Here is a 9,674-nt window from a genome sequence, read left to right on the forward strand (position 1 = left end):
ATGAATGATGTGCTCTTACTGATAGATGTAGTACATATGACAAAATGGCTAAAACATTTGCCTAATGTCTTATGAAATTTCTGGTGGGGTAGTGGATAGAGTGATGTTCCTTAAGTCAGCAAGATTTATCTTCCTGAGTTCAAACCTGACCTCAGACATTTACTAGCTCTAGGCAAGTCACTCAGTCCTATTTGCTTCCATTTCCTCCTTTCCCTCATCTACAAAATGAAGTGGAGAAGGAAATAGCTAACCACTGCAGTGTCTTTGCCAAGAAAACTCCAAGTGCAGTCAAGAAATATCAGACATGACTGAAATAACTGAACAGAATCCTATAAAAAAAGTATTGTCAATAAAACATTAAATTTCCAAGATTAATTTTAAGAGTAAATTGTCAAGAGGTAAAAAAATTAAGAACAGTGACAACATAAATATGACAAAGTCTTGATGTCTAGCTTGCAGATGAGAATTTTTTGGGGGGAGGAGAAGGAATATAATTTTTTGATATGAAAAGTTATCTTCTGGGAGAAAAAGATTTTGCTTATTGAGCTTCACAAGACAGTATTAGAATAATGTAAAGGCAGGGGAAAATTCTTAGAATAGGAGGTATTCCAAAATGTAATGAGCTACCCTGTAAGACAGAGAATTTTATCTCATTAGAGGTCTTCATCCAGAAGTTGAAGATATCAATTTATTAATTATGTAAGAGAAGGAATTTTCTGTTAGCTAGACGATCTCTAAAGTTCCCTATTGCTCTCAGGTTCTGTGATTCTCTATTGGATTTGATAGAGGAGGGCAGAATGGAAATGGAGAATATATTTAAAATACTGTGAGATTTTGTGGAGCCTTGAATAATAGAATCAAGAGCTTTTATTTTGATCAGTAAATATTTGGGAACAACTGGATGTTGTTGAAAAGGAGAACAATATTATTCTGATAGTTTTGAGGATGAATTAGGAATAAAGGATATACCAAAGTAAGGAATATATATTAAGTATAATCATGAAAAGAGACATTCATCCCCTTCTTGAAACCTGAAAGGGCAACATGGAGGCTGAGAGAATTGCGATGATTTCTATCAATAAAAAGTAGCTTACCAATAGATTGATATCAAAGGATCTGATTTAAAGTGTTTTGAGACCATTTAGAAGAAGGAATAGCTTTTAGCTAGGTATATAACAATTACCACATCCCATAATTTCCAGAGGTTATTATCATAAATAGCATAAAGTGTACTACACTAACCCTTTGCTGGGATTTATTGAGATAAGTCATAAACATGAAGGATGGAAAAAAACAAACAAGCATAAATTTATAGCCTAAACCTGACAACAGATCCAAATCTAAAAAGAAAAAAGGTATGCAAATTGGAGTAAATCTGACTCCTTTCTTTTGGCACACTTTTCCTGATATGAGTCAATAAATATAGTAAGGTTGTGAAAAACATATTCATATATTATACATAAGTGACAAACAGATACACAGACAGAGGGCAATTTAGTTAATTTTTTCATCTTTATTACTGAGATCCTACTTGTGAGGGTTCCAACATGTTTCTTTTCTCCTGGGGCCAGTGATCATGCTTATTTTTTATCAAGAGGATTTTTTCTTTCAATCATCTCTCATTACTGGTTGATATATACAGCACATGTTTTTAGGAGCAGGACATGAGCCAATTTGCATTTCATTTAGGTAACAAATTATTCTGCAATGGCCCAAAATCTTCCAGCAGGTGGAGGCCTCCATAACACCATCATCCAAGCCAAATCTAGCTTTAGGGAAGAAAAAGCAATTGAGATTACTAACTACATCTCTTCTATCTAGTTCACTTATCATGGCTGAAATAAGCAGTAAATGCTATGTATTATAAAACATATGCTTCACATAGAATGCACACTTGCATACAAAATATGATCCATTATTATAATGAGCAATGTAAATATGAATTTTATAGAGATTAGTCTGTTTCACATCCACTACAACGTGATTTACAGGTAAGCCCTAGTATGATTAGATTGTAACATGGAAGTATGTCTTCTATTTCTTTTTTTGATTCTAGCTTATGTAAAGAAATAATTCTATGCAAGTCAGTGTTATTGTTATTAGCCTATATGAAAGTAAATAACAGATCTTTGCTAGCCTAAGAAACTCTTTTCAATCAATCATCAGGAACTTGATTCCCAAACTCATCAGAATGAATAATCACCATTCTCCATGAATTTTTCACACACAAACAAATACAATGAAATTTCATAGGTAGTGTCATAGGCAGTATTTTAAGCCATGTTTGTTCTACTGTGACTCATTTTATCATTGTGTCACTATACCCAGTCTGTGTGGTAACCCTACCCTTCCTTTTGTTTCCAGACTCTAAATGTTTGGAACCTGATTTCAAGCCTAGGTAACATTTCAGGTAAGAGGCATAAACCTTATCTTTCACTCTAAGTTTATGAAGCAGAGCCAGAGGGATTTGTCACTCAGAGTTATGCTGTTCTGTTTGAGTTTCTAAGCACAGAAATTTACCCCTTTGCAGCAAACTTATGTGCATTGTGACTTCTGCTGCTTCCATAGCCTCTTATCACCTTTCAGATAAATTTCATAAGAGAACAAAATATCCTCATGCAAGTTGGCTTGGCCAGATTTAATCCTGTTTTTAGAATAAGACATTTATTATCATCACAGTTGCTGCCCTTCCCTTGACTAGTCCATAACCTCCATGCAATTTGGATTCCTCACTAATATCACCTCATATAGAATCAAATCAGAAACTTCAATAAACAGTTCATCTCCGTTATAGAACTAAACACAAGGTATAATTGCTCCTAAGCACAGGTATCCTATTTCAATTTAATGTGTCTCTCTTTGACTTCTTAGTCATTGCTTTTTCCTTTTGCTCTCATCTTTTTCATTCAGTACCCTCTATTTTATTTTAACCTTTAAGCTCCACCTCTTGCTTCTCTTTTATTCCTGTCACATAACTAACAAATTTTCATTAATTAAAGAGATGATCTATTATCTTAAGCCCAACTTCCACAGAGCAAATTTCCAGAGCTGCTCCATTCTCTCACCTTGCTCACTAAACTTGGAGAAATTCAAATCCTATCTTGGGCACTCACCAGCTTTGACCTGTGATAAGCCACTCAATTCTCTCAGCCTTAGTTTCCTCATTTATAAAATGTGGATAATAATAACACCTACCTCACAGGGATGTTGTGAAAATCAAATAAAATAGTAATACACAATGTTCTTTGCCAAATTTAGAGTGTTACAAAATGCTAAATATCATTATTGTTATCATTTTTATATAAACATTCAGTTTAGGCTGCTGTCAGCATTCCATTCTTTTTAGTCCGTCTTTGAAAATCTTGACAGTTATTGTTATACACCATAGATTATAATCTCTTACCACATATGTCACTTTAACCCAATCTGTGCCTAAAAACATAGAGATGGTATATTAAAAAATCTAAGTCACATTGGGTCAACATTATGTGTGCAATACTCTGCCTGAGAAGCTTTGAACTAGACCACCCTTGATAAAGGAGCAGAAATTAGATGGTGCCTTAGATGGTGCCCTCTTCTGAACTGATACACAACAATCACCAAGGTATTTCTATACTAGTAGAGATAAGTGCTGCTGAAAGCTTATTGTATTTTTCTGGTTGTACCACCTTTTAAGTTGTGAGAATCTGGTCTCCTATGAAATATAAAATATAAATAACATATACAATTTTGAAATTGAAGGATCCATTGACCTGAGATTTTTTATGTTATAAGAAGATATCATTTGTCATAGAGCTAAATATTAATCCCAAAGAATGTTATTAGACCTAATTTGTTTGATTGGGTTTAGAAAGGTAGAACAAAGGAACAATGATTTTTGGGTGCACAGAAGTATTAACAGTGACTAAACTGTTAGTTTCTGAATCAATGAAATTAGAGCCAAATGGATAACTATCACCTTCTTTATGGTTTATTCATCATTATGTTATTGGCTATTACATGAGCTAAAAATGTTCGACTATATTCTGAAAAGAGATGAAAATGTCAATGAAATAATGATAATGATGGTGATGGTGGTAGTGGAGGCAATAAAAATAATGACAGCTAATATTTATGTAGTATTTTGAGCTTTGCAAATAGCTTCAAATTGTTTCTTTTGATCCTTAAAACAGCCACTTGAAGTTTTATCCCTTTTCATAAAAGAAGAAATTGAGACTCAGAACAGCTAAGAGAGTAAGCTAAGGGTCACATAGCTATTAACTACTTTGGAGAATATTTCAATTCGGACCTTCTGAACTCCAAGTTGAGCTCTCTAGCAATTGTGGCAGAGAAAAATTAGTGATCTCAAGTTTTTCAATTTCATGAAGAAGTAATCAGTGGACAGGGATGATGCCAGAAAGGCATGTCCCGTAATTTAAAAAAATAATAATGTTATCCTAACCCTTTGGAAGTCTTGCAGTGCTACAGAAATTAATTTCTAAATCATTGGTCTGACAATGTCACTTCTCTGTTCAAATATTTTCATTCATCGCCTATTGTCTCCAGGATAAAATATATACTATTCATTATTAATACATATCAGAAATCCTTTCAGCATCATTCATCATTTCAATATTTATTCATCATAAATACAGATTTATTTCAAATCATTCCTCTTCATTTAGTCTTTATTCTAGATAAGATAGGCTACTTGTGGCTTCCTAAACTTGGCTTTTTAACCTTTACCTCTTTTCTTTTGCATAAACTATTCTACATGTCTTCATTTCATTCTTAGTGTCTTTAATTTACTAGAATCAACTCAGTGATCACCTCCTCAGGAAACCTTTCCTGATCGTTCAATTGTTCTTATATTCCCTCTACACATATAATCTTTTTTGCCCCCATCTATATATCTCCTCATCTTAATAGAATATAAACTCACTGAAAGAGATAAATGTATAAGTTATTTGCTATGTATAATGCAGTGCCTAATGCAGTAATATATTAAATATTGTACACATGCATATACCTATGTATGTATATCTACAAAATTATGTATGTGTTGAACTAAATTGGAATTTACACAAATATTCAAACTCATTACCTGTTGTCTCTTAGCAACCTCCCAGATTTAGCTGGCAGGGCAAAGAAAATTTTTTCATCAGACCTTCTTTGTCCTAAGAAGGATATTTGTAGCTACCTCCTCCCCTTCTTTTGGTTTATCATGCCACTTTATCATTAAAACATATTGTTTTGCATTTGGGAGTGACCCTAGCACAATCCTAAAATGCTGCTTCAGATATTTTGGGTCTATTATTACAGGCCATGAGTCCAAGGGGATAGTTGTGCATTGGAGAACCAGGAGCTTCTAATAATCAAACTGGCTCTAATTATATGGCATCATTTTAAATAGAGAGCAACCTACTTCATTAGGATTATCACAGACCAGTAGCATTTCTCCTAGGCTATCCTATTTAGATATTTCCAATAAAAGTGATTTAAAAAATAACTAAACTTAGACCTCTTCATAGGGAAGCTTGTGAACAATGATAAGTCACACTGTTCCCTGATTTGGTACTCCTATTTATTCCCCAGATAAGTAGATCCATTGATTATTATTGGTCTTACCATATGTACAGAATTCCTCATGGGAACACAATGATGAAATGGGTCATATATGATGCCCACTTATGAATAATCTTTTCATGTGATGGAGGATTAAGCTGTTGTGGTGCAGCAGATAATAGGTTCTCACTCAGTATCTCTAGACTTTAATGCCATCATCATTTGGATTCTTTGTTATGCTTTTTAGTCTTGAAATCTGCAGATGACCTAACTGCACACCAACAGAAAGTCAGCCAGAGGAATATAAACACATCCCCCAATTTTCTGATATCACTTCCAAAATAATCAATATCTAGAGCCATTCAAAAGATAGAAGGAAATAGAGTAAAAGCCCACACTGACAGTCACTGCAGTCTTATGAGAGGCTGAACAAGCTGATTATTCTTGTTCTCTTCTTCATTGAATTAAGAATATTATCATTATAGACTGGTGTGATATTTAAATAATTTCAATGCATATAACATGATAACAGCTTAAATATATTTTATTCATGAGCCATGATTTTAAATTAGATATCTCAATACAAAAGTGTATAAGAAAATTCATTTATATTATATAGATTAATTTTTATCCTTCTGTCCTACACACTCTACAATATACCTTTTTTAACTAGACACATAGACTTCCTTCAATCTTCTATCTCCAGATATAACTGATGGCCTTTGTGGGTCCTGCATATGAAATAAAAAATGCTAAGGTGCTCAAGTTTCAAATGCACTAACAAGAAATCAAGAAAGCCTCAAAATATTTTTTTATAATTTCTTATTATTCCAAATTAACTATGATGTATGTTAGGAATGGACCTGGATGGATATTGAATTTTGCTTCAATTTACATGTTCATTTTGAGAGCCATTTGTGTCTATCACTTCACCTCTTGTGCCTAATTATAGTTCATTTAGACAATTTGGTATTTTCTAAAGGACAATGGGTGACTAAAAACACTACTTGTCTATTGTGTTAGAGCTCTGAAATTGTTAACCACTTTTAAAGGCTTCCAGTGAATCATAGGAACATAGACATAGAGCTGAGCGAAATCTTATTTTACATGCCAGGGTAAGTGTGTCAAATCTCTTTTGTGCCTAGAAGAGAGTATCTTGAATCAATTGGTTAACTGTCATCTGTTAAGGTAGAAAGAGTTAACACAGAATTCTAAAGTTGGAACCTGAGAGTTACTGGTCTGGCTAACAGATAGGGCTCATTTTGGAGAGTCATCATTTTGAGTCTCCCAATCAGCAGATGCAAAGACTAGAAGGCAAGATAGAAAATGCCAACAATCCTATATCTGAGCTTGCATATTATAGATATGATTAACACTTATAATAAAATGATAGAACATCCCAATATTTAATAAATAAATCAAATTCTTTAGAATTATTTTCCTCTTCCCCATAAGATTACATGTCTTCAGAGTAATAGTCATATTAGTAATAATTATTATGCCTTAATATTTTATAACATTACTTTTAAAATTCTTATTCACATCACCTCATTTGATACTTCTAATAACTCTATTAAGTAGATAAGTTATATTTCATTATCATTATTTTACAGATGTGGGAGCTAAGAAACAATGACACTAAACAAGTAACCCCAAGGTCACAAATTTTAATAATGAAAGTTTCTGGACCAAAATTCAAATTCCTTCTGGCTCTTTATGCATCTGTTTCATTTTTCAGATGCAACCTTTCCTATGTTTTCTATAGCAAACAATCCAGAAAAAAATCTATTTTTACCTGGTAGAGGGAGGGCCAGAAAAAAAAGAAGAGTAAAGATATAATTAAACCTCTTCATGGCTGATGATACTGTTGAAAGATGAGATAGTGGAGATGATATTGCTTCATGTAAGGCAAACAAAGAGTTCTCATATTTATAATAACAAGGGGCAGAGAAATGATCTTGGCCTGATAGTCAAGCACCTATCCATGCCCCACTAAACAGAAGGATCCACATTTCACATTCTTATCCTTTGACAATCAATTGATCTTTTGGACAGAGCTTTGAGTCTTTGCCAACCTATGAATAATCATAGGCACATGCCTTTTTGGAGAATTACAGCTAATGCCTATCTCCATCAAACCGGTGAATAATCAGACCTACATGTAGAGGGCTCAGGTAACTAGTAGGCTTGTGAAATGCTTTCTGACTTGATAAGAGATCAAATAGCTACTTTGACTACCTTTGTTCTAATCATCACTGGATCTACTTATAACATTCAGTAATCTCTATTGACCTACAAATACAATCCATTTTTCAAATTGAATAAAGAATATGAATTTGCAATATGTTGTGTTCATTGGGCCCTTGGGTTCAATGGGCCCTCTTGAACTGAGGGACTCTGAAGCAGGAACAAATAAGAAGAGTAGATCTCTTTGCTCCAAATCATCCTAAATCTTATAAAAGAAGAAGAACAAATGATGCAAATAAATGAGTCCTTTAAATCAACGATTAAATAGAATAGTAAATTATAATTTTTCTTTCGCATCCTTTATTTTTAATGGAGAATATAAGTAAATTTGAAGAGGAAAATAAGATTATTTTATTTATATTCTTACGGTGAAAATAAATAGAAAATAATGTAATTCCCCCCCCCATTTCATTGAAATATGTTTGGTAGAAAAGTACTGAATTTTGACTTAGAAAACAGGGGTTCAAGTACCACATATGATGATATTATAACCCAAAAATAAGGTTCCTCTTTAGGCTTCATCTTCTTCATGAGCTAAATGAGAGAATTTGAATAATCTTACTTTTCCCTTTCAGTTTTACATCTATAATTTTATGATGCAAGGAACAGAATCTACCCTTCCTTTCAAATATCACATATTCATTCTTCTACAATGAACTGATTAATTCATATGGAGGCAATAATTTGCTCATGGCATCTTGGATGCCAACTCATCTACAGACAATATCCTACCTGCTTTCTAGTGCCTATCTTACCCTGAGTTCCAGATCACTTGTCCAACTTCCTTTATACAGTTTTTCATGTCAATTCACTTTCCCAGTCTACACATTTAGTAGTGTTTCTTTCTCTCTCTCCCTTATGTTTTTCCCTATTCTGTATTTAGTATTCAGATTAGAGGTGAAATATAGATAAAAATTTACCTGAAATAGAAATCTGATAGCAATCAGAATAAGTCAACATAAGACATTACTCATCCCCTAACGTTTAAAAAGATAACTCTACTTCATGTGCAGTAATTTAATTATGGTGTAAATTGAAACAAGGTAGAATGACATATCACTGTATTTCTCTAATGCACAAACACTGGATATATACTTACACTCACATGTATACACACACACATATATATTCATATAAATGAATATACATCTATCTACATAGACTACATACGCATGTGTGTGTATCCCAGACATTATATCTTAAATTAGAAAATTGCTGTATTTTCTATGTTCCATATTCTAAAGGAACCTGGGATAACAAGGATTATTTGGGGTTGTAATACTTTCTCAAGAAAGTCTATAGCTGCTCCTTTCCAGTATAGGGCAGTAGAGAGCTGTGGGAAGGAGGCCATCAAGTTGAGTTTTTAAAAAGTTTTAAAACTTTTTATACTTCATTGACACTTGTTGTATTATAATGTAATCTATAGATCCTGTTTTAAAACTAATTTTAAAAGTATAGGATTACAAAGAAAATGAAAGGTTAGTGAAAATTAAGGTCTATTTTTGTCATCTCAGTCATGAATCCTTTGAAATCTACTCATTGATCTGTCTATATACCCCAGGTTAAGACTTTGTGACTTTAATTCAAACAATAAAGGATTAGAATGGATTTCAGAGGATTACATAATCCATCTGTCCTTATTTTACAAATGAAAAAACTGAAGTCTACAATGGATATGTTAATTGTATAACATGAAACAAGAATTAAAGAATAGAGTGGGGGTGTGAATTCAAGTAGTCTGATTCTAAAGCCAGTGTCCTTCACACTATATTATACTTGTTTGTTTGTTTTGATTTTTTTGCTTGTTTTATTTTTGTTGTTGTTCTGTTACCTGAAAGGAGTAGGAACAAGTAGATGCTGTAACAGAGTGTCAAATCTAGCAT

At 33.0% G+C, this 9,674-nt stretch overlaps 1 long non-coding RNA gene across 1 annotated transcript; it reads right to left on the reverse strand.

The window, feature by feature from the left end:
- Positions 1-1,493: 1,493 nt before the first annotated feature.
- LOC127561842 (uncharacterized) lies at positions 1,494-7,523 on the reverse strand. Its single transcript, XR_007953549.1, has 2 exons — positions 7,340-7,523; positions 1,494-1,769 (listed from the first exon to the last, which is right to left on the reverse strand). It is a non-coding gene; the product is annotated as an uncharacterized LOC127561842 (long non-coding RNA).
- Between the last annotated feature and the right edge of the window lie 2,151 nt (positions 7,524-9,674).

The sequence above is a fragment of the Antechinus flavipes genome, chromosome 4 (assembly GCF_016432865.1).
Source record: "Antechinus flavipes isolate AdamAnt ecotype Samford, QLD, Australia chromosome 4, AdamAnt_v2, whole genome shotgun sequence".
In the NCBI taxonomy this organism is placed as follows: Eukaryota; Metazoa; Chordata; class Mammalia; order Dasyuromorphia; family Dasyuridae; genus Antechinus; species Antechinus flavipes.